Below are 22,080 nucleotides of genomic sequence, written 5' to 3' on the forward strand. Positions count from 1 at the left end.
TGTCTTCAAACTGCATTGATGTGGGTCACTAGCAAGCATTAAAAACAAAACTGAAATCTGAGATGCTGTGGTCACAAAGCAAATGCTGAGAGCTGTGGTCATGACAGTATAATTTCTGTCTCTCTTGATCTCCTGGGAAATCATAACAAATGAACAGAGAGCTTTCAGGTTCTGAAGCGTGAGGAAAAAAGAATCATCTTCCTTCAGAGAGTGATGAGAAATGAAGGAACTACACTCTGTTTTACAACACTAAACTCTCGGTTGATACTTGGTCAACTTCTAAGTTTATGTGGTTTAGAAACAGTTTTAGCAGGACTTTGAATATTAAGATGAGCAGAGGAAAACTTACATATGTGACTCTTGTTTCAATGATGCAAAACCATCATACTTAGATTTATGTRCCCTGTGTTCTGACTTTCCAGCTGTATTCATTTACGGGTGAGCTTCCAGTTGGTTTATTTCTCAGAAGTCTCCAGGTATCTTTCCAGAAAACACAACTATTTAATGTACTGTTAACTCAGGTCTGTTTCTTTGATGYGATACTTTCAGATTTTGTCCCAGGTTAATTAACTATTTCCTTTTTAGTTGAAGGTATTAGAAACTCATGTGAAGACACCATTGTGTTGCGTTTAAGGTCCTGTGCTTTGCCTTTRTAATAACCAGAAGATCTATAGATCTATTACCAAAACCTGAGGTCTTCCCCTGCTGAGGCTGCTGCACCAGTAGGAGATAATGAAGGTGGTGTTAGCAGAACCAAGTGGGCAAATGTCTTTATTTACCTTTATTTACTTAAGTATATATATATACACATACATACATTCAGTTTAAATTAGTGGTGGGTATTGCTAAAACTTTGTGAGGGATATTAAAGCTTAGGCATTTGGCTCGTAGTACAGCAGAATAATGGAGATATTTTCTAGTTAATTCCAGTCACAAGAAGGTTAATTTTCTACCGAATTTTTGTCCTTTATCAGCTCTCTAATTGGTCTAGAACTTTTGCTGKTTTTTTAAAGGCTTTTAAATTTTAAGTTTCACTGGGCTCTGGAAGACTGGTCAAGTACCCAAAGGAATGAAATGAGTAGCATATGTTATATTCATGGAATTAAGGACACTTTTCTTTGAGACAGATGTGTGCAGTGATAGAATAAAATTACAAAAAGATGTTTTCAGGCACTTCAGAGACCTAAGTTGGAGCAAGTTGTAAATTCTGATTAGCTAAGGTGGAATGATCTTGCAGCTACATTTGGCTCACTCAAAACAGCCCACTTCTAACCTAGGATGTCATTTTTACATCTTCCTCTTACATTCTGTTTACCTGATTCTTGTTTTTTTGTGACTGGGTATTTGAAACTGTACAAGATACAGTCTGGGTAACATTTTTCCTGCCTCCTTCCCTTCCCTGTCACCTCAAGTAGTGAAGGCCTGAAGATTCATGGTACATCTTAAATAGCACATTAGCTGCTTTCTTTTCATCATACTTTTATAAAGTTGTTGGAATGATAAATTCAATCTGAGRAGCATGGCTAATGTGGACTCCCCTTCAAAATTTATGATTGAGTTTTTTATGAGCTTTGTGCAAAAATTGCACGTGATATAAAACAACAGAAGATTGGGGGGCGGGGTGTTAAGATGGATTTTCTAACATTTCTCGGATCATAAATCATGCTTAGTTAGAATTCTGARGCATAAATTTCAGTGTGCCTTCTAATGTATCCATCACTTGGATTTGGAACACTGAGAACATAAGGTTATTAAAATTTCCTCCATCAGTAACTGATTTCTATTGTACAAGTAATGGATCTCCTGTGTAGGAAAAACATAATTTAGTGCCTTAATTTTATTTTATTTTCTTAATCTTTCTGCGTCCTACCCTAAAGAGTATGCTCTGAAGGGCTGTGAATTTAGTTTCAGTACTTGAATGATTGATTCTAGCTGAAAAYTGAGTTGGATGCTCAGAATTAATTTATGCTGGAATCTCACTGCTTCCCAAGTACAATTATTCAGAAGTGGAGATTTCATTACTTTGCTGTTTTCTTCACAGACTGCTGCTGATTAACCAGAACGTTAAGATTTTCTTTCAGTGTCTGATGAAGCTATTTTTGCTTCTTCAAAGTAAAACCTGCTGAGATGAAGTGGCAAAGGCACTGATGACATAAATGGCACACTGTGTCAGCTCTTACCTCAATCAGCTTTAAATAAACATTTGTTTCAAATGGTGAAACAATTAATGTAAACACAAAGTATCAAATTTCAGCTCTGGAATGAGCCAGTTCCTGTCTACTGACTCCTGCTGGTTTATACGAGTGTCCAATCTGAGCGCAGTTATGTCTCATAACTGGTGAGGTTTTCAAATGACCCTCCCTTCAGACACCCATTGGTAGAAGATGATCTTACAATAGGAGAAAAAAATAAAATAACAGAAGTTGGAAAATGGATCATGAGCTCAGAGCTGGGCAGGGACCATTGGAAACAGAAGCAATTTTTGTGTGCTGGCATCTGTTTCTTAGCAAGATGAAAAGAGGAGAATTCTGTGAACACACTGTTTCAGCTAATATGAAGTCTTAATAGAAGACATTTTGAGAGAGGAATTCTGCAAAGGCAGCTCAGTATCAGAGGTGAAGGATTATGCTCTCAATTCTATATATTGTATTGTATTGAAAGTTTCCACAAGTATAAAACTTTTTTTAAAATAGAATGTATAACACTTGATGAAACATAGGCTAGTCTGACCCTCTAAAATCAAACTGGCTTTGTGTGCTTACTGTGCTCTTCTTGAGTCTTTGGATCTTCGACATTTAGTTATCTTTCATCTGCATAGACCATTATTTAAAGGCTGCCTTCAGTTTGCCCTCTGAGCTGTGAACAATTTCAAAYAGGGACAAAGCAGTATCCAGAAATAGAACTATGAGTTCAAAATGTCTTTAACGCTGTGCAGTAATAGATGCTGAAGTGTTATTTAATAATTCTTACTTTACAAAAATGAATATCACATTTTAATACGGAATTTCAACCCAAATAACCCTATTTCATCAGCAGAATGATGCTGAACTCCAATGTTATTTCCTTCTATGCAACAGGCAAAACTGGAGCTCTGCATTATTTTTGGAGCAGAGCCCTTAAATTCAATCACTGCTAAGTTGTAGTGTTTATTCTGTGAAAACTCTAGCCAAAGCTGTGTCCAGTAAGAAATTTTCCASTTTCCCAGTTGATCTGTGTTTCAGATGTCTGCCATGACATTTTGGGAAAAGAGCTAGTCCTGGAAAAATCAACCCAAAAACCAAACCAGACCAAATCACCCACAAAATGTTATTACTAGGGGGGGGAAAAAAAAATCAAAGAATGCACTTTTTAAAAAATGCAGGGCTCTTACCATCCCACTGGCTGTCTACTTAGGCACCTTGTTATTCCCCCTGTGTTGGAAGTGAAGGTGTTATTTCCTTTTTCTCCTGTTATGAACAACTGATTTATGTAACCAGAGCAGAAAAATGTGCACAAAGGGTAGGGAGTTGATTTTTTCCTTTATCTTTGCCTTTCAGTTTTAATATATGTCATTAAAATGTACCAAAAAAAAAAGGATTTAAGTTTATAAATGAAAGGCTTTCAGACTAACCCAGTAAATTCAAATTCTAGAGTAGTCAAAGAGGCATTTTCACAGGGAAGGCTTTCTACTTTCATGGAAGGTACCATGAATGTTATGAGCCATTCTTTGGAACACCTTCATTTCCCCCAATCTGTCCTATATGCACCCTGCTCCAGACAGAAAAGATTGGCTATATGAATCTTGCAATAAATTGGATAAATTTGAGGTAAACATAGTATTTAATGRTTTTTCTCTCTGTCTACTGCTAAACTGTTCAGTAGGTAGTCAAACAATTTTCACAGTAGTCCTTCTCAGCAGTTATTTCTTCACTGCTCACCAGCTGAACATTTTCATCTCATGTAACCTCTGGCATCTGAGTGGTCAACTACACAAAGAGGATTGTTTGTGTGATTGGTGCTTCTGTATGAAAGGCAGATGTATTTCTAGAAAATGGAAATTTTACCCATAACAAAAGAAAATATACTGAAACCTCAATGGAAAGCCAACATATTTGTAACYGGAAAATTCCAACTTGTTGAGTGTACCTGTAGAGTGAAAATCYAGTTGAAAGATCAGCTTGTCATACTATTTATAATACTACGTTGTGTTTTGAATCCTTCATCACAATGGTACTGTTTTGAAAGGCTAGCCAAAGGAATGGAAGTTTTGCTTATAAAGTACAAATATCACTGAGTTTTAATTTATTTTTAAAATGGAAAATTGTTATATTTTCTCTGTGTACCAAGATGTGACTATGTTAATGAATGTTGCAGGGCTTGAATCTCGTTTTTATCGAGGACATTTTAAAATAAGACCCTGTAAATTCAAGGATGGTTCAGTCATGGAATTAGAGTAAGAATATATTTATAAAGTATTAAWATTAAATTATGTGCACCAGAATGCTATAATCATTGTTCTGCTTCATATGATGAACWTATACATCACGTTTCTCTATATTGCATTATCTACAATACATGATATGCCTTCATTGCCACCCTTCTTTTTAATTCAGTGACAATTTTTCTATTTTCATTCAGTTTTATCTCTAGTCATAAAAAGTAATCTATATTTAATATGGTTGTATCCAGCCAGGGGATTAAAAATCTAAAAATATTTTTACTCCAGCATGTGCCTGCAGGCTTTTATTTCATTGCATTCACTGTCAGAGCAGAGAAGGATGTGGTCAGGAGGAAATTGGTTACTCTTTTGATCAGTCAGAATATTACCTGAATCATTTTAAGAGGTGATGGGGAAAGGTTTCTTCCCAGACCAAATTTGCTTTGCTGAACAAGGCAGCCTACATTAAAATGTTGTTAATAAGTAATTTCCTGTCTCAATCCCCTCTCTAATAGCTGTAAAGGGATCGTGGCCTGGAAGTTTTCCATATTAGTGTCTAAAAAGTTCTGTTAAGTGTACTGTGAGCTCTAGAAATGTACTTATAGAATAGAAATGCATGAAGCATGTGTAGCATAATTATCTTCCATTGAACTATGTAAAAAAGTACCTGATGCAGGAATGTCATGATCATGATTAAATTCTTTGTGAATACTTGCAGTAAGTTTTACTGTAAAAATTTTAATTACTTGAACCTGAAATTCTACATTCATATCATGCAGAAGATTTTCTAGTAGAATTCTGAAAGTATTGACTGTAAGTGAGGAAACTGAACAAAGAGAAAATTGTTTGGCCCTGTGAACATGAGTTTAGAAATGTAAAGCATCATTTTGGTGCAATTACTTCTATGGTGTGGGAAAATGTCCACTTCCATTTTGAAGTGTAGAATGATTGTATAAACAGATAGACCTTGTCTCAATTGGGTTTTGTCATCTTTACATAAAAGATCCCAATACTCACTTTTATCTTTCTACTTTATCATTTGTATGGTTTATTATATTGTACTGCATTCAATAGTTCTAATATTAATTCATTAAAAGTGTTAATGGCCTAAAATTGTAGAATACAAACTTGAAATGAGGAATAAATATTTTGATGGACCTAGAAAGAAGGTGCTGGAGATATAAGGGCAGGAGCAATTCTAAGTAAAAGGCTACCAGTTTTCCTGGATGGAGATGATTTTCGTATGTGTGAGGATCTTTCAGTTTGTTGTGGTGTTGCCCACATGCCAACTATAGGGAAATACAATGCAAGCACAAAAACTATCAAGAAAATTAACCACTGCATACAAAAAACACCTGTAAGAAAGCAAGCTCATTTTCTTCTGTATGCAAAATCTTTCTGGATTTCAAAAAGACCTGGATCACAGACATAGATTCTCTCTCCTGCTTTCCCTGAAATTAAGAAGAGATGCAATCTCATCTAAGGAGCTCGCATGAGAGTTGTAGACTTATTTTGCACTGAACATTTTCCAGCTGATTTGTCTTTGAGTTCATTCAGCCTCGTATGATTGTATTGCTCACCATAAAAAAATGCTGTAATTATGTAGATGATTTGTCTTGAAATATTACAGGTTTTTCACGTGCTTCAGTTTTGCTCACCAGGTACTGATCTCACTGCTTGATAAAGCATATTTGAAATATGAAAAGAATGCCACTTTTGCTGGACTATTGCTCTCCAGATTGTCACTGTACTGCTGTTCTTTATACCACTGYATGTAATCTGTTCTTACTTAGTCTTCAAATGTCTTTTTGCCACACAGTGCATTCTGGTTCAGTTCAGGTTAGAAAACAGTATATTGTGATACATTGTAATATCATTAATGAAGGTGAAGTATTTAATATTGTCTGTAGCAAAGTGTTATGGGAGTCAASCTGGCTACTGAAATATGCCTAAATTACTCTCTTCCCATTATGGTCGATTTATTTTAGCTATACTTGCTCAAAGCAAACACTTGTTAAAAAAAAATCAACACAACTTCACTGATCATACTTTGTTTCTGTTCCAGCCTGTCCTGAGCAAACAAGCCAAGCTGTGGGCAAATGTGCCAGGGCCTGAAGGGCAGGAATCATGGTCACAGCCGTTTCCAGCTGTATGCAGCAAGTCACATTTGCAGAGAACACTGTTGGTTTTCTTTCCAGCGGGCTCTTGTCAAATGGGTGAGAATTAGAACCTTGTTTCTCCTCTCACATAGTTTTATATATGCTTGCTAGRAAGTGAATTATTACCAAATATGGCTTACAGGGCTCCAGCAGAATCTTTCCACCCTGGCCGTGTGCCAAAAAAAAAATCTTCAGAAAACACAGGGCTGTCATATTTGCCCTCACAGATTTGTGAGGAAGTTGWATTTTCTTGTGCACTATGGAGCACTCATGCAGTAACCCTGATGTTTCTACAAAAGTCTGMGTTTACTGTGTAGCTGATATATTGCCAAAATTTTAAGTGTGATTACTGTTTTTCACTGTAGTAAATCAAATACATTTCAGAAAGTACATACATAACAAATATACATGGAATTTTTGGACATATGGTGACCTGTTTGGTGCTGCTGTGTGCGCATAGCTGATGTGACCTAAATACAAAATAAGTAGGGTATGTATGTACATATGTATGAATAACAGAGAGATTATTCCCAWGGGAATTGGGAAAATCTCAGGAGYCAGACACATGCAGGSATACATTGCATAAAATCGCATAAGTAAGAATCTGTATGTTACGAGGAGAAATAATCAATGAAAGAACTGTACAGGAGTTATATGGCTTGGTGGGTTTATCTGTCCAGCAACAGCTAATGTCATTAATGGTATTCACAAATTATACCACCATCAACATTTGGTCTGTTATCATTTTCTGTGTTCACAGATGGGACCTCTAAACAGACCTTTCCAAGTATAATTCTAGTCATAATTCAGTTTTCATAGTACTTTGCATAAATGTCTATTTTTGATGACACACTGCTCTAATTCACCRCAGCATTTTTGTCAGTTCTACACTGTGCAAATTGACAAGAAAAGCCAATGCTTTTCTTAYAGTATTGGTCACTGAAAGACTTTCMGAACCAAATTGCACAGACATATGTCAGAGGGAAATATGATCCTGTATTTCATGGTGTTGATCAAGGAAGGCTAAGTACAGAAAACAGTGGTTTTTAGTTAACCTGTAAAGCTATTGATTTGAAGCACCTCAATTTTAAGACAAGCATCTGTCTGCATGACTAATCTATATTAAGCATTGTAGTTATCCATAGAAAGAATAAGCTCATTAATATTTAAACTACACATTAGCKGCATCTCTTATAAGGAGATAATATTCCCCATAACTTCCATTAATTATAGACAAATTAACATGAACTGAGAATAACTGATTTGGAATAAATATTTTGTGCTTCAAGTCAAACCTGAATAAAAGTGATAACAATAGTTCTAGTAACACATAGATGGYGTAGACCAAGAATGAGCAGAGAACCAACCTCAGGCACCAGTCCGTGCTGGGGGCTGACTGGCTAGAAAGCAGATTTACAGAAAAGGCTCAGGGAATACAGATGGCTGACAAGGTGGCAATGAATTAGCAATGAGCTGGGAATGTGCCCTTGTGGCAAAGAGGGCACATTCTCGCTAAGGGCACCTGAGACTCCATCAGGAGTATTGCCAGCAGGCCCAGGGACATGGCCCTTCCCCTCTGGGCTGCACTGCTGAGGCCACACCTGCAGTGCTGTGTCCAGTTCTGGGCTGCCAGTGCAAGAGGRAGATGGAAGTACTGGAGAGTGCCCAGTGTGAGGGACTGGAGCATCTCAGTGCTAGCACTGAGTGTGTTTGTGTGTTAGGAGAGCTGCATCCCAAACCACCAGTGATCTGTGGGACCATTATCTRCTTATTTTAGAGTGCATCTGTTTTAAAACTGATGCAACCAAGTTTTGGATTGAGGTTGGATAATGCTGGAATTTGGATAGTGGTTGTACTTTCCACTCGCACTTTCAAAAGGATCCTAGATTAGAGCGTCCCTGTGATAACTGTGATCTCCTAGATCTGCAGTATTTATGTTTATTAGTACCCATTGATCKGTTTATAATCTCAAAGTTAAAATACACAGTTGCACAGAGATGTGTGTTGAAAGCTCATGGTGTCTGGCTGTACCAGTGCAAGCTTGCTCTACAGAGAATGTCAACTGAAGCTTTTCTCAATACAATGCAAATTTTATMAGCTACCACTCAGGAAACAGTTTTTCTGCAATGATGTGACAGGACAATCTGAAGAAGCACTCTGTGCTGTGTCATATTTATGTGGTTTTCATTTGAAAATATAATTCCTGCAGGGAATTCKGTTTCAGCCAGACAACGGAGGCCTGTGAACAGCTCTTCATTCTGCCTGAATGTTCCCTTATGAATTGCTGATGGTTAGGAAAGCTCACAGTGACAAAACAGGAGACAGCAGCTTTGTGCTTAGATGACAATAGTCTGTGTCTGTGCTAACAGCAACYGGCACCATTAACTACCTATCCACAGACTGAAAGAAGAACAATTATCACTGCATGCATTAAAATGATGAAATCCACTCTGTTTCTATAGTAACGGGAGTGACAATTTATATTATGACCTTAAGAAATTAGAACGTGACCATTTCTTTTTTCTATTTTTTTCAGTTTTACAAGGAGCAGCAATTCTCAGAGAAAATAATGTTTAAGATGATGCACATAATTGGCAAAGATAAAGGTAAGATGTACTTTACCAGTAACAAAGAGATGCACAACATGCATTCAAGTTGGAATGTTGATTTTGACTTTTATTATGTTATGTAGGGACATGCCCAATTTAGTGCTGCTTGAAGGSGATTCTTCTTTTTCTGTTTATTACAGTAATTTTAAGTGAAAGTTTTACAACAAATCAAGAGTAAGAGAAAGTAAAGTGAGGACTTTAGCATGTAAAAATTTTGTAATTGTTTTGACACCTGGTCTAACATAGAGTATAATATGAAAAACAGTTTTATGTATGCTCTTTCTTCCTTAGAAGCACATCAAAGTATCAACAGTCTGTAAGAGATTACTTCATGGATATGTTTATTGTATTGCAGCATTTTTAAGCCTATCCAAGCCAGCATTTATCTGGTTTGTTTGTTTGTTAGTAGCAGAATTCTGTGGCAAAATGTTTGGCTAGGTGTTGAAGAATCTATCTTTATAGATCCTTTATGAATATTACGGTGTAAACCTGTCAAGAGAGAGCAGTTCTTGAGCTTGTTAAACTGATTTCAGCATTCTGTTTTAATATTGCTTTGTTTCAAAATCACCTCCCATTACAAAACATACAACATGTTTAACTGAGCACTCATTTAGTAACAGTCATAATTCTTGATTCTTTAATAATTTACAAGCTTCCCTCTCCCTAYACACTTGTCTCACCCAAAACCTCTCTCCTCATTATGTGCTAAATATATGGAGTGTTTCTATGAGCCCCACTGGAGCTGGGATCCTCTTCTCTGAGTAAAGGATTATGGAATATCTCCTCAAGGAACCTACAGCTTCAGGAGTGTGATGCTAATCCATACCTGCTGGAATTTCCTTGCATGTAACACAGTCGATCAGATAAAGAAAGGAGAACTTAATTGTAACTCTGTGCTAAAACATCCTGTTCAGTCACTTGATGTTCTTTCTTTAGATGCAGTAATTAATTGTTATCTTGAATGAATAAGATTTTTTTTTAAAACTATGATAAATTATTGGTCTTTATCCTTATTCCAGTGGTATCCATAGYCATGTGTTTTAGAGAAGTTTTTAGCCTCCAGCTCATTTTTAAATTTCTTTTCATTGCAGTAGAGCATAGAATACAACAGTATATTATATCCTAATGCCCTTTCCTAAGTCCTGGCTTAGATTGCTGATTTAAACTGCATTTTTTTAATGCATGAGGATGTCTAAATTTTTTTTCTTGTGCATCCCAGTGTTAGAAACAGGTCCTCTCTGCACAGGCAGTTATAGTGATAAACACAGATATTTTTCTTTTAAAACAGAAAATATTTTMATTTTAGATGATAAGCAAGCATTCTGTTCAAAGTCTGAAATACTCAGCTAATATAATCTCTGTTTCTAAAGGGATTCAACTGAGCAAATCAGAAAAGTTAAGTAAGAGTTAAGATGCTGAATATTTCTAGCATCTAGATTTGCACATTAAATATGTAGTCAGTTACATGAAAATAAATCTTGTCACTTATTAGACAGATTGTACATTACATGTAAATTAGGAGATTACATGGCTGTCATCAGAGGCAGAAAGGAAAMTACTTAATAGAACAGGAGGAATGAAGAAAACTGCCTTTGTTCATGTAAAAAGAGCAATACTGAAATCCACCTAGCACAGTTCCTCTTCTGGAGCACGAATGGAATAAAARACTCTGTTTAAGGCACATAATGACACTTCATTTTCTAAATTCATGAGATCAAGTGTGGTCTGAAAAACAGAGAAGTCTGGTTACTCTAAGGTACATTCTTCATTTTGATTTTGATGATTCTTAAGTATGTATGGCCTCTACTCCTYTGACAGTTCAGCTGTAGATGGAAGGAAGATTATCAAGAGAATTTGTGTGAAATGGAGAAAAAGGAATGTAGGTTACATATGCTGTTCTTGGAATTGCAATGATAGGATTATGGTTTTATAGTTACACAGTTATCTCACTTATTTTAGCTTGCTTGTTCATGTAAAATAYGTAGAACTCTTCCTTTGCACTTCATTGAGTCTTTTATAATTACAAAAGCTGGTATATCCTACTCAAACCATGCAGAATTTCCCAATTATTTTTATGTCAAACGTCTTGAGGTGACCACCTTAAAAAAGGCATGTGGCACCAAAAGAAGAATTTTGTGAATGAAGAGTTATTGTTACAATTGACTGGCATGTACTATATAAATCTTCTGARTTTCAATTAAATTTAGAATTAACAAATCAAACGCCAGCTAATAATAAGATATTCAGAAGAATAAATGAGATTAAATAGTTAGGCTGTGAACACTTATRAGTACACATTGCTTGTTAAACCACAAAAAGCTGAAGGATCGTGATGGTTAGCCAGTGGATTCTGTTCCACACACAGATTTGCATCAATAAAATACTACTCTTATAATGTTAATATTGCATTAACAAACTGTGTTRCAATAAGCAGTAAACTGAAAAAGAGCAATGGTAAGGGTAGGTAATCACTGTGTTTTATAAGGCAAAATTAACAGCTAAATATGGCTGATTTTAGTTAGCATGMACCAGATTGACTTCATATTGTAGTGACAATTTTCCGTTTGCTGAGCTTATGTTGGTTGATGCAGTTTTTGGACTATAAAATCATTCTTTCTTAATCCCTCCATCAGTGTAGCTACAATATCATCGTCAAGAAATACTTCAGATTTTTTTTYCCCAAATGGATAGATGTGCAAATATGTCATTGTTTACTCATTGATCCTTCAAAAACCACCTCAAGCAAGTTTTTTTTTTAGTTTTGGCAAAACATAGAGAAGGTCAGGGAACAGGATCTTTTTCAAACTGGGTACCCATTTGAAAACGAAAATGAAAAAAATAAAAGTAAAGTGAATGAATGACAGCTCATTTTATTCTACCACATATGTTCATCTAGGACTAATATACACAGTAYTTGCAGTTCATTCTTGTTTGCCTGAAGAATTCTGCTCAAGATTCTGAATGTTAACTCATGCCTTGAATTCCTATTAGTATCCCTATTTTACCTCTGCTGCTACAGAGGTTCATAAATAGTTCTGCCTTTTGGCCTGGAACTATGCAGAGAGTCTGTAATGACAGACTTCAGTGATGAGCAAGTACAGAGAAGATTCAGTAAATAAAGAGCAAGACTGTGGTTCCAGTTTCCAAAAGGGAAAGGCTATATGCAGGACATGGCTTTCAATATAACTGGAAGTTTCCATTCTGTGGTTTTAAACAYGAATTTCAAATTAAGCCTAGGGTGGCTTTGATCTGGTAAGATTTTATTAAATAGAATCTATTTCTAAATTTTCCATATATCTTTTGGCTTCTATTCTTTAAAGAATTATTCTTAAATTGTACAGACTGACAGAAGAAGAATCTATTTTTAAAGTTAAATAATGACAATGCCAAAGGCTAATCTAACAATATAATCTGATTTTTACCCTTGTTCCTACGTTTCTTCACTATTCTTTAAAATATTAATTTGATATAGAAGCAAAATGTGATATTACTTGCACATGCATATGAATGTAAGTCATGTCTCCATGGCATATGGTATTCAGCTAAGCCTGGTATAGTTGACATATGTCTAAGTAAAGTCTCTTCCTGGTATTAGGTATTTAAATTTCTTCTTTTGCATTTTGCTGGAGATAAGATGACACGGGACATTTATGACAATCATAGATATTATTTTTCTTGAACAAAATGTTCCTGTTTATTTAAACCTTTCAAGAGAGTTACTGGAAAATTTGCTATGCAGAGTGAAAATACCAAATCTCTGCAGCTGGTAATAAATTCAATTTGCAGTAAACAGGAGTCCAACCTGACTTACTCTGTTGGCCATAAATTWGTGACATCTCAAGGACTGGAAGACTTTACTCTTCTGCTATCATCTCTTGCTGTCCTGTAGTGAGGGAGTTCCCTGACAGTTTTTGGATAAGGTAGCAGTAATCTGCTCATCATAGTCTTTACCTTCATTCTGCAGTTTTTTCCCAGGCCAGTGTTAAATGTGTGAACATCTGCAGGTTCCAGCAGAGGGTCCTGCTTAGTTCTTTTAATCCCTCATTCTTGATTGTGGTAAGAAACACTGGGTCCCAGACTGGAATCACTGGCTGGTCATACTGGGACAAATCTGGGTGGCAAATCTTTCCAAAAATTGTGTTCACTCCACTCACATTGCCATAGCAACATCAACTGCACATTCTTAAGTGAAAGTTTTTAACATAATGTGAATAACTGAATTAGGAAAGGAACACTTAAAAGCTTCAAGTGTGTTCTACTTTCCTTAGACATCCATAATAACAATGTATCTTGAATTTATTTTAGGAAAGGAATAAGAACAAAGAATTCTTTCGTGGTAGAATATGATGTCTTTTAATTATGTAGTTTGCAATGAGTGCAAAAAATGGAGAACGCCMTTTGTAAAGTTGAATCAAAACACTGAAAGAAAGTACTCAGTAATTTCTTAGCTTCCTGAACTGCACTCCTTAGTGATAGTAGTCTTCTCTCAGCTTAATTTTCTATAAATTAAGAATAATTCATAATTCTAATTCATATAGACTAGAGAAGATGTGTACAAGTTACCACTGCAAAGAGATTCCTGATCCAAGCATCTACATTCTTCTTTTATTTCCTCCKTAATCAACTTTGATCTGTGATCACCTTCCCAACTTCTGCTTTTTGCTGATGTATAGACTTGAAATGTTAAAATATATGTACCCTTTACAAAGAAATAAATAAATCAGTATTGTCAGGATAAATTYGGCAGATTTTTAGCTACCTAGTGTTTATTAAGGATGTAAAACTAAGGAGTGCACCCAACAGGCATGCCACAAAGCTCTGCTTTTGTGTTGGCAAATCTGTAGGGCTTTTGTTGCTGCAAATAAGGTAACACTGCAGTAGTCAGTGCAACACTGCTGGATGCAGTAAGAGACTGGACGACACTTTACTTAGAGTGGTTCTGGTTTTTCACAACTATGTTTTAAAGGAAAATGTTTTTCAAATACCTCTTCTCCACACTGCATCAAGGATCCTATTTAACAAGTCCTGAATCCATATTTAGACCTCTAAATTAAATAGTGACATTTTAAAAATACATAAACTGACTGGTACTTGCTAGTTGATCAGGAGTTTAAGAGACTTAGTTCTTCCATTTCTGTCCTAAATGGAAACTGCTGACTTCTTTAAAGAACCTCTCCCTTTAATTGTGGGCTTTGATTGCTAACACAAGGCTGTAAATCTGAGCTTGAAATGGTAAAGCACAAAGCACATAGTTCCAGTGATTTTTGAAAGAGTAGCCTTTTAATCTGGTTGTTTGGTTTCATGTTCTTTGTTCTTTGCTATTTAAAGTTTGTGCATATGATTCTGATACCGCATGATCCGACAGTGAACTTAGAACTGTTAGTGATAGTTATCCTCAAAGCCTAAACTGCTCTCCTTATAGCAGGAGTGTGTCATTAGTTCARGGCTCTGTTATTGTCTCTGAATCTTTTTGCATCCCTGGATTTTCTGCTTCTAATTCTAACACTATCACTGACTAAAATAACACAAACAAAATCAAGTCTTCCCAAACCCACTGGTAATTGTCAGGCTGAGATTAGATATASATCTCCCTAATCCTTATTGTTTGTATCTAAATTGTCCATTCCAGGAGAAAATGTTACATAATGCTGCAATTAAARCATTATTTCAATATTAAATATGTTAAAAGCACCTCACACTGTGGCAGCATAAAGGCAAACATGGTACTTTCATTAATAATTTGTTAGCATCAGTTGCTCATGAGGAAGCTGACCAGTCTTTCAACTTCTATTTTGTGCCTTGGGTCACAGGAGAAAACATGGCAAACTCTAAACTGTCTGAATTAGAGTRTAATTCTGTTGGAGCTTCATTGATGGGTAGCACAAGCCGTGCATGTTTCTTCAAAAATAATGGAATTCAAGGGATTATGGTGGTTATAGCCACAGCATTATGACAGGAGAGAGTTTGTCTTTGGATTACATTATCCCAGCTACTGTTTTGTCATTTCAGAGTCCAAACTCATTTTATTAAAGGATTGCTTTATTTTAAGGACAGAGGAAACTTCCTTCTACCTAATGGACAACATAAATCAAYGTGTGGGTATTGGGAAGGGAAAAAAATCCCCTGTATTTTTGGTTTGCCACAAAGATGTTTGCAATGCAAAACTGCCTGTAATTTCAACATACAAATACAAGCTTGATTACTGGATTTGAGGGAAAGCTATTTTTGACAATTTAACCTCCTTGAGTAATATAGTTTTAACCATATTATCTTTGTGAATCCCTCTTCTTTGTAAGGTGCTGTTGCTACTAAAATAGCTGTGGTTAGTGTGCTGGTTGCCTAGCTTTACTTAGAGCACTATGGGCTCTTTTTCATATGTTAGTGGACCAAATCAGGTTATACAGATAGAGAATCTTATTCTAGGGTGGGTATCTAACCAGAGACAAGAAAAATCATCTGAGAAAGTTAATAAGGCTGTAGCTGTTTAAACACAGTTGTTATTTTTACATAGCAGAGGAACTAGATTTTGAAGTATACTTTTCCAGTCTTGTTTTTAACATGTAAAAGGTTGAATAGAAATACTGAGCTGGGAGATTTATTATCCCAAAGTTGTCTGGCCTCACCAGTTAGAGGTATCAAGCAATGGAATAGACTTCTGAAAAAAAATGGCTGATATGGCAGTAAAAGACGTAAATTCCAAGTTAGTTCAGAATTAGGATGAAAAATAAAGACAGGAAAGCATATCAAGGCATTTGGAGGTGGCCATGGCAACCATATAACTTCTTTGTCTTGCAGTTACATTGTCATTTAAAACATTTTAGGATTTGGTCTTGGTTTATATGAAATTGAATTCTAAAATTATTCTGTTTTCCAGAAAAAATTACATTTTGTTCTATGTTCTAACTCTCACTTCTTTGCGTTTATATGAAAGCAAATATAAGCACTGTTTTTCACTGAATTATTTCCCTGTGAGCTCTTCTTTTATTTCTATTTTAAAAGGAGAAGCTCTCTTTTTTCTTATTTGTAGAGTTTGGAAGAAGTGCATGCCAATTCTTACTCAGAGATTATTTTGCATTTTGTCACAGGATTCATGCATCAAACATCAGTGTAGTTTAAAAATACTCTGCTTGCTAGATTCCTACTTAAATGTTTCCAAGCTGTTACAAGGCATGTGAAATACAGTTCTAATTTAAAGCGTTTTGTGCAATCATGCATCACAAATGTAATACCTTGGTGAATCACAGATATTTATTTACGTGTCTAAAAATACCCTTAATAGTTGCCTGATGAATAAAATATACTGGGTGCCTGGAAAGCTCCAGACCTTGAGCAGTACAGCTTTGACCATAGGATCCATAGTGATACGACCCTAATTTATGAAAAAATTATGTCTGGAGGACTACAGTTCAACTCTGTAGTCTTACTAATTTTTAATATAAAAAAAATTGTGTTCTGAGTTCTGAGTACTGCTGTCAGTTCTGAGTTCCAAATTTGGTAGTTACACTCAATGCTATGTGAATTAAAATAATGATTTAGGCAGTAACACATCACTAGTGAAACTAAACCATAGTGGAATTATTTTGCAAGTGGTTTTGAAAGAAAAGCATAACTTAATACTTATGACTCTCCTATGGATATTAAATTCTATTTTAGCATCAGCTAATGTAATAGAAGTTTAATATGTAATAAAGCCTGTTGTATTAATTTAGTAGTAAATTAAACATCTACCTATGAATAGTGTATGAAATTTATTCTTCAAGGACCTTTTTCAAAAGCAGACCTGGAGTCTGATATAGAAGTGTTACTGTATTGATTATGGAGCTTTTTATGATTTGTGTGCTCTAGTGAAGCAATGTTTGCTTTCACTTCATTACACATTTCATGGTGTGATGTGCCATCTAGTGACAAATTCCCCAAAAGGAGGAAAACACTGAAAAATCCTTCAACAGTACACTCGGAGAGTTAGTGGATTTTCTGAAATGTTGGATGTTCAGGAATATGCTGAGTATAAACAGTAAAGAACTAATGTTTACATCTGTTTTTACTCACTGTTACATTTAATATTTGCCATCTGTTCAATAACCATTCTTGTCTGTGGATATCCATTTATTAAAAATTCTTTTCCCAGCTGCAGCCATGCATTTTGGTGTTCATGCCTAAGGAACTGTTGATACCTGTAGCATCATGTGACAGTGCACACYTCATGCTATACTTACAAAGAAATTAAATTACAAAGAGAAACAATTTTCTAAGGGCTTCTAAATGCATATCACTGGGCAGGGAAAAATTTTAATATCCACAGAGATTCTGTAAGGATTGCTCATACAATGTATTTTGTAATACAGTGTTATATTCCTTTAATAAGCTTAACTGGTCAATATTGACTTACTCTGCTTCTATCCTACAATCACAGATGGGTTTCCATGCAGTCAATAYGTATGCTTAAAAATGTGTTTTTCTCAGAAAGAAAAAGGGTTTCTGTATTCAACTTGAACTTTTAGGTTGACAGCTTAATTCGTATGAGCTTCTGAAATAATACTATTAAAATTCACAAATTAAAAACTTCAAAAATGATTACTTTAAGAAAATGAAACAGAACTTTGGTGTTTTAAAAGGAACACCTTATTGCTTAGTAGGCCTGATCTTCAAAGCAATGATTAAAAAAACATTTTAGCACCTTGGGTATGTCAGGCCACTGTTGGTATTTTGGAACATAATTAGAAGCTACTTTGGTGTTCAAGACCTTTTACAAAGTTATTAATACCTGGGCTTTTTTTTCCACCTCACACAATAACTCACATAATGATGTCATTCTTTTTCATCAAGGAGGTGAAGGAGAAATGGAGAAACTCACCCAAGCTCTTTGATGTTGAATTTCTGCATTGTGYCAATTTTTTTAATAAGCCTCATTTTTAACAGTTTCAAGCAAAGCATTGTAGAAGCAGCTTGTTTTGTGGTCTGGCATCCATCTCATCTGAAATGGGAACTATTTAAAGTACTTGCCAGAAAAATACAACTTTCTCTTGATTGTGGTTGAAGAAGGGAAATGGCTTTTATAGTGAGTAATTTTGCTATGATGGTGAACTTCAGAAACATTGTATTTCTGAGTTAGCAGCCAGCAAAGTAATAGACTACAAATGGAAAAGATTAAATGGTACCTCTTACAAAAATGCAACACACTTTTATTCGAAAATGAATGTCAGCTGAAATACAGGAGAAAACTGCAAATCTTGGGGTTTTKTTAATGAATTGAATACATTAAGTGTAAAGAAGGTAACTCTGAAATCTCTTCTGGTTYTATATATATAAGCCAATTATAACACTACATGTTAAATTGCATGTTAAATTTTGTAAAAACTTACGTTGTGTCTTCTGTGTTTCTGCAATGCAGAAAGAAGCCAAAAAAAAAAAAGCAAAAAAGTGATTCATGCAATACACACAATTTACTGTCACTCAAGGATATTGGTGCTATACACCTTTCAGTGCATGTTCATATAGACATACCACTCACACTCACAGTTTTTAAAAATTTATYAAGTATGCACGTGAATTTACAGTTATCTAATATTTTTGATTCACTGAGATTTAAAAATGTTACCTGACAAAATTAGTTTTTATGGGAATCAGAGTTACATTAAGAGTGTGAAAGAGCAAATTGTTCTGTTCATTAGAAAGTCTGTCTGCAGAATTCTAATTTCACAATATTTATTGGCAGTGGTAGTGTAAGTATTGTGTGCAGCAGAAGGAGCTCAGCTTGACTGTTCAAATCCCAGATGGAACTTGGGCTGATGGTGGTTTAAAAATTCTATATTTGAATTACAAATTCTTGCAAATGTTGATGCAGAAGAATAATCATAGAACAGAAAGAAATCAGAAAGCTGGAAAAGTAGAACTGATCTGAATATATTACCTTCTACTTCAGATGACGTTTTCCTGACACTGCCAATGGCTGACTAACAGCTCGAAATGTCAAATGMAGCACAATATGGCTTCTATACCCTAGGACAGGATGCTGGTGAGGCAAGTTATTAGCTTCAGTGCATATTAGGTCAGATTAAACATGAAATACCATTTTTTATGTGAAGAGCTACACAAATCTTTAAAAACATTTTCATGGGCATTTAAAAAGAAGGAATTGATGCAACAGATTTCTTGAATGCTGCTACACTTGCACTGTCTTTAGCTSTTCTTCAGCTGACTGGCTCTGTTACCTCTCAGTTTCAAAGCTTTGGGGGATATAAGCTTTTGAAACTCTCTACTAGGATGTAAAGGTTATAGCATCAGTTTAYAGAAAAAATCATACCTGCTACTGTGCACAGCAGGAAACAAACTCTGCAAAATGGATTCATTGAGAGATTTTGAAAGAAGAAATGAAAGCGTATTTTATTTTAGTAGTTTTATGTAGTTCTTTAATGCATAAAACAAAAAGCAAAAGTCTTTTTCTTCCTTTTCTGTTATCCTTTGAGAAAGTGGAAGGAAGAAACACACATTCCATTTTGTTGAATGAAAAAATACCACTGCAAGTATTGTCACAGTGGCTTTGTGTGTCTGTGGACCTTCATGTCAGAGCAAATGCTAAGTGTTTTGTCTGGGGTTATTATGAGTAAAGGTAGACTGCAAAATACACAAAAGAAAGTTGAAGAGTCCTGAAAAAATACACACACAAAGAGAAAGAGTGAAAGAAAGAAAGAGGGATATAATAGGCAGGAAAAATGAATGAGAAAATGAGAAAATATATTACATTATGAATATATTTAGGAAAAGAAAAAACCTAAAAAAGGAGGACCTGATAAGAATATAGGTAATTACAAATTAAATATAAATACAAAGATGATGGAAAAGAGTTCTTACACACCTGGATACAAGTATTGCTTCAGAGAATCCTTCAAAAATGTAATGCAAAATTAACAATGGAATCTCATTATAGATAAGGGTATATAAGACTTTAAGTTAGCCTTTACTTTGATATGCTTGCTGTCCACCCTAGCATAATATATACAAAAACCATCCAAAAATGTGCYGCCTGTCATGTGTGATCTACTTTTTTGAAAACCTGTTCCCATAGCAACATTGCTATTGCATGATAGCCTAGGTATGCAAGTATAGCAAATTCCATTGACATTTGTATGTGTGCCCATACATTTTTTTGCCTGAATAAACACACACATACATTGTGTGGGTACTCAGATGGCACAGTGTATGTTGTGGAGCTCAGGACACATGGCTGGGATCTTTTCTCACCCAGATACAAATGTATCAGAACTATAGAAATCCATTTTAATAATACCACAGATCCTAAGGCTACAAAACCTAAAACTATCAATTAACTTTATAATTAGCTCTGTATTTTAAAAGCTTTCAAAACATATTTTTGAAAAGAAGAAATATTCTGTGGAAATAGATTTTCAATTTCAAACCTGAAATTCTGTCTGTTCAAAAGATTTACATTGAAGTTGTGCAWGTATGTTACATCTTGATTTAGGAATGTTGTGGTAACCTGGTTAGAGCTTTGTACACTTCTACACATTGGATTGCTTTAATGCAGAACTGCTCTGCTCTGTGATCACACCTTGTAAACAKTCTAATTGAGCTTTTTTCTAATCAGCATTCCCTCTATGGTGGAGGCAGAAAACACTCTCATTTTACCTAACTTAGAGTGTTAAATTGGGTATTTGAAAAGGTAATTAGAGTGATTGGATTATGGAGCCAGAATTCTAATTAGAGGTTTTGGTGTTACTGAGAAGGCAGAGTGCATTTAACAATTCCTGGTCCAAATGCTGGGATGCAAAACTGACAAGCAAGAATGCACTAAAATAAAATAGACAGTAAGCTTAAAGACCAAAACCAATTTTTACACCTATACCAGCTTTTCTCCYTCATTTATTAGAGTGCAGTAGTAAGAAGTGTGGTGTGCTGTAGCCATCTCATACTTGAATTCACTTGAATAMAGCACAGCTGTTTTTCTACCTCTTCTTCCAGCTCTTTTAAAAAGCTATTGAGTGCTTTCATGGAAGCAGAGCAGCTGCCCAGGAATTCTCTCTCAGTTTTAGTATGCAGGACAGACAGTTGATTTTTAGCAGCTGCAGTAGAAAAAGTACATTATCTTCTTACAGGAGTAATTGACTCTCATTAATGTGCCTTTTAGGTGATCTTACATAACATCTTGGGATGCTTTAAATATTCCATACTTCCCACAGAACTTTGAAATACACTGTGTATTACATTTGTACACGGATAGCATAAAATTGCAAAATCACAGAATGTGTGAATTTAACAAGTCTTAGGGCTTTCTGGTTCTAATCAGTGCTGATTTATGATTGATAGCAATCATGTTAATACACATTTAGCAGATCAAGGGGCTCCCCGATCTTTTTTTCCTACTCTTTTCCCCATCATCAGTATTATTTAAGGAACTGCACTGCCATAAAGAAAAYTGTTGGTACAGGAAACAACTGTCCTTTGCTTGAACTGGGGATGATGTGCTGACATTCTTTGGGTATGTGCAAGGCAAGAGTTGGGTTTGTAGAATTTTAAGAAGACAGGTCCTGTGGCAATTGTGGAATCAGTTGGGTGTAAGGCTTTTTGTTTCTTTGTAACCAAACATTTTAACAGACTTTTAAACAACTGGAACCAGTATTGATAGACTTAGCACACCCAAATTACATAAATAGCTGCCACAGATAGTTTAGGTGTATGTGGTGTAGCTTCATTGCTGATGGAATGTAGAGGAATATTCCCTGACCATTTCCCAGTTTTTATTATTTTGGCATGTTTCCTGAAATGCCATTTTAAACTTTATCTTTAGTGCCAACCATAATAGCTGCTGATGTAATATTCCTCTGTAATTTAGTGTTTTTCTTTCAATTAGGGAGATAATAACTTTTTAATGAATTTT

The sequence above is a fragment of the Malurus melanocephalus genome, unplaced genomic scaffold (genome assembly GCF_030028575.1).
Source record: "Malurus melanocephalus ecotype Western Australia unplaced genomic scaffold, MMel_1.1 scaffold_40, whole genome shotgun sequence".
Classification (NCBI taxonomy): domain Eukaryota; kingdom Metazoa; phylum Chordata; class Aves; order Passeriformes; family Maluridae; genus Malurus; species Malurus melanocephalus.